The following is a 4,770-nucleotide window of genomic DNA, read 5'->3' as shown; positions in this document are numbered from 1 at the left end:
TAAGCAGAAGCCCTATCTAAGAAGTGTCAAACGATACTAAGCCCACCTAAAAAAGGTCGGCTGTTTTCAAATTGCCGGCGGCCAAGAAACTACGGGAACGTCTTAGAAATGTCCAATTCAGCAATAAGACGGCTGCGAGTATAGTCGAGAGCACTAAGGTGCGGATGCAATCCTACCTCATTTTCGCTACTGTAGTCGCCAGCGACTGTACGGCAGGGTTACCGCTCCTATCTTCTTCTGCCCCTTCGGCAACTTTACATTTTGCCAATCTTCACTTTGGACGACAAAAAGGCGGCCTAAGCCGCGCTTTCTAAGAGCAGGCAGAACTGTTAAAGGACGACAAACGATTGGCACGGCGAACGAGATTCGAAATGGCCATCCTCGCCGAATTTTCACAGCTATTAGATGGGGAAAAATATTACAGGCGAAAGATAAAGCGCCCACTCGCTCTCAACTTTATCCTAAATCGTCTTCATCTATCGAGGGGTGCCTAGGCTTAGGTATTCTTTGCCTCTCTTTCCGCCAAAGGAAATCTCCGCGCGGAGATATGCGACGTTTCAAATGAGGTGGAATTCTGCAGTGCGACCTTAGAGAGATTGAAGACATGCGACTTCGAGGCCGTGCTAGATGACATTCTTATTTTCCATCATATGGCCTACCTTGGGTGGCTGTGTGGTTTGAAGTTAGTTTATTTAACATGATGGCTGTCTAGCATCGTTAGTGCTAATCACGCTATAGATATCGCGAGACCTGCGAAAACCTGGGTCTTTCCAGTCTCGCTAACGAAGATCCGGGCATTGACTTGAAGTTAGACAATATTCACTCCCAGCATGGCGACCTAGACATAGATGATGAACGCAAGCTTCACCTTCACCGCCAAATACGTGATGCAGTGACGGTTTCCCTTGGCAAGCTGCGCGATACACATGTCAAATACGGAAGTATGGACTGCGGCTGTGCTTAGCATATAAAGATGCGGAACGTCCCCCCTACGCCAGCTTTAGATTCAATACAGCGCACTCGCCTTCCTTTTTCCAGCTGTCATGCACTATTGATCGCATAGCAAGATGTTTCCGCAGATCGCATAGACGCTCAAGGATCTTCCATTTCGAACACAACTCGAGACGACCAGAATAACACTATCGATCAACTTGCCACAGAACCCGGGGATTCCAATCAACGTCAACAGTGCGCCAGAGCCGATAATGCACCAGCTTCCTCCGTTAAGGATTCCCATCAGGCGCACTTTCTTCCTACAGATAGAATGGCCGCGCCAACGAGTCAGCCAACTGCAATGCCCTATCATGCGAATCCCCATAGTCTAAACGGGACATCTCATGCTAGACAAGATTACATCCCATCCAGGCCTCTCCCTACTGGAAGCCATGATGACCTTGGAATCAACCGCTCGGTACTATTGCAGCCTCCTCCTGCTACCAACCCCTCCAGCTGTTACGCTACTATGGATCTGCAAGGCACGGGAATTAGTGAGGCTAAGGTGATTACTACCGGAGCTTTTGCAATGCAACCGGACATCGCCGGGCGCAATGGCGCCCCTGCCTCTAGTGTTCCCACACCTGCCAATCAATCGTTGGATGCTGTATAAGATTCTATAGGTCCTCCGCGTCCACCATCCGACACGGCGGATGAAACATAGCCAGGTTCTACTTCTGCCTAAGCTTCGATACCTAAGCTTGAAGTTACGACAGGAGCTTGTGGGGATCGGATAGGTGTTAACGCTCTTCCTATAGACATAGTGGAAACGAACCGAGTTTCGAATCGCTCGAACCGAGTTTCGAATCGCTCGAACCGAGTTTCTACGGCTGCGTTCGGTCCGGAGGCACCTACTACAGTTCCCATTAACTGTTCCCCCTGGATCTAGATGTAAGATCCTTATCTCGTCCCTTCTGCTCAACAAGCCACAGGGTCTCCGAGAGGCGGCACACCGACGCCATCCCCTCCCGAAAATGAGCAATGTCCAATCGATTCGTCCGCTACACATCACCACCAAGAAACATTTAGACAATACCTATAGAAGGAGAAGATTCCCGAACAGCCTCTCGAGCTCGATTCAGCATCATCCCGGGATAAACCCACTCTACCACACATCGGCGACATGTTCCCTTAAATCAACATACCCTTTGCCAATGGCACCGGTGCATATACAGATGTGGCCCAGTTGTCTATACCAAATCCTAGTATTCAATAGGAAGAAGACACCTTATCTAACAATACATTTGCCCTCGGATCTTTCGACCTTAAGGTCTCCTTAGTTGGTGGTGTCATAAATGGAGAACTATATGCTTCTGGTTCTACTGAGGAAAGAGGAGATCATATTGCCGTTATGAACTCCTAGTGCGGCCAGTCGGATACTGGTTCTTGGCCGGTGGATCTCGTTCGAGCCCTAGCATTTATCTCTCTCGTCGATGGTACATTCGTCAACCAAGGCTTGCTCTTTAATGAACGAGCCCTAGCATTATCAAACTCTGTTATCGATGGTACATTCATTGATGAAGACTTGCTCTTTAATGAACGAGTCCCAGCATTGTCAAATTCTCTCATTGATGGTGCATTTAACGACGAAGACTTTACACGAGCCCCAATACTGAACGGTCAGTGGATGTGACGGTGCGAAGTTGAAGTGTTATTGCAGACGTCAAGACTCATTCACAGAGGACGGCCAGGCGCAATTTATACGAACTCTATCAGCCTGGAACCTATCTACTATGTTTTTGAGCACATATGGCAGTTCTATTTTCCCCCAGTTTTGAATCTCCGCTTCCGTTGCGAAGCCAGCCATTATAGTAATTCCTCTTACAATGGAAAATTGAACCCGGCTATCTAAAAGTACCCTGTCAACAGTTAGCATGCTATGTTTCGACACAGATCCTGGTCAGTCTTACAATCCGCCGCGGTTGAGGACAACGACGCTCTTAGAAATCCCGTCTTTTTCCATATGTGACTTTTGGGTCGCGAGGAGACCCCATGTCTTGGACACTGATGGATCATGTTTGATGTTCTGTGACATCGACCCACTGTATAGGTGGACGGTCGAGCCTGGGCTCCAAAGAAGAACCAGGAGGCAGAAAGCATCCCCGGCAGAGCCGTTGTGCAGACGGAAGACATAGTCTGTAGGGAATCTATGGCTGTATATTTTGATGAGGCCTAGGTGAGGCCGACCCAACACAGACTCCAAGACTTGGTGTATGTCCTATCTCACGTCAACTTAATAGCTCTCACGCGGGCAATAGGGTATACAACCTTCCTACCAAAGCTGTTTTGGGCTATGAAATCTAGTCCAGAGGACGTTCTGGTGGGGAAACGAGCTTCGGAGAATTCTTCAACGCTAGTACCGATCACTTGGTCGTCTAATGCATAGAATCCGTTCTGCCGGATAGATGTCTCTGCATCTTTAGCCAGGAAGGGTCGCGGCAAAGCCATGCTGCTTCGTGATGTTAAGTCGGCGTGCGGGATCACGTCAGAGAAGAGGGGTTCAATTTACTTTAACGCGGACGCTGGGTTTCCTAGCTATATAGAGGTTATAGTGGATCTAACCCGGGAGAAGTTTCTTCCGATGTCTTCGCCTTTTTGAACGGCTAAAAGGGTTGCAACAGGCTTGTCGTACAAAATTAGAATAGCATCCGCACAAGCATCAAATAGGCAGGTAGAAGAAACCGCCAGTCCTCGCATGATATCATGAGCCTATTATGTAAGTAATGTGATTGTGGCGACGTTGCTGCCGTAGATGAGGGGGGACTGAACCCCGCTTTTGGGTAGCGTCGCACTATATGAGTTAGGTAAGTCAGGTGCCCATTATACTCCACTTTAGTGAGCTAGAGGAAAAAAAACTCTAGCGACTCGACTCGACACCGACGTTAAAGATGCGTAGACAATCTACTTCTAAGAATCGAGGTTAGTACATTCCTGACTTTTTATAGATTCTGTACTCATATCCGGGCAGCACGAGAAACTACATTTAGAGCGGAAAGCAATGTCAGACAAATGCAAGCTTTGTGGGGGCAATCCAGGGCCATATAACTGCAGTCTCTGCGGAGCTGCCCCCCGAGGCTGAAAACGACGCTCTAAAAACCAAATCAGCGACAACTCGTGAGATCAAGGAGGAAGCCTCGCGTTTAGAATGCTTTTACTTAAACGTTTACGTGTATAGCCAGTGTTATAGGATTAGAGGTCCGAAGCTCAAAAAATGTTGGTCTAAACAATGCCCGCAGGCGTTGTGTGAGGAGGGGCTTCCCTAACGCAGTGAATGGAATCGTTAACGTTAAGGTCACGAAGGAGTTCACGTAAGGCCGTGACATCTATCCGAGCCTTGAGCCTCTAAGGGTGAGGCAGCAATCAAAACTATCATTCTACCTTGTTATATGCTACGCTGTAGCCGCCACTCCTGTTATGATGCTCTTCCCTCATTTAGCTCGACCACATACTGTGACGGTTGGTACGACTCTGTGCTACAGGGTAGTCAGAGAAGTATCGGTTTTATATTGGCGAGGCCGTTAGGGCGTCTAACTRAGCAATAAGGCAGTTATAGTCGTAGGTGCTAATTATAGAAGGAACTAGGGTTCTAAAAGAAGCGTTAACTATTATATTAATAGCTAGGTAAAGAGTGACTAGGCTATAGAAATGAGGTTAACTATATACTAGGCGATCGCTAAAGGGATGTAATAATCGTGAGGAGTGATTATTACAATCGCTAGGTAATCGAGGTAATCGCTTAGTTAGTAATCGCTACGATCGCTAAATAATTAAGGCGAT

The sequence above is a fragment of the Geosmithia morbida genome (genome assembly GCF_012550715.1).
Source record: "Geosmithia morbida isolate 1262 chromosome Unknown scaffold_16, whole genome shotgun sequence".
NCBI classification, from domain to species: Eukaryota; Fungi; Ascomycota; class Sordariomycetes; order Hypocreales; family Bionectriaceae; genus Geosmithia; species Geosmithia morbida.
This window is presented reverse-complemented; position numbering follows the sequence as displayed.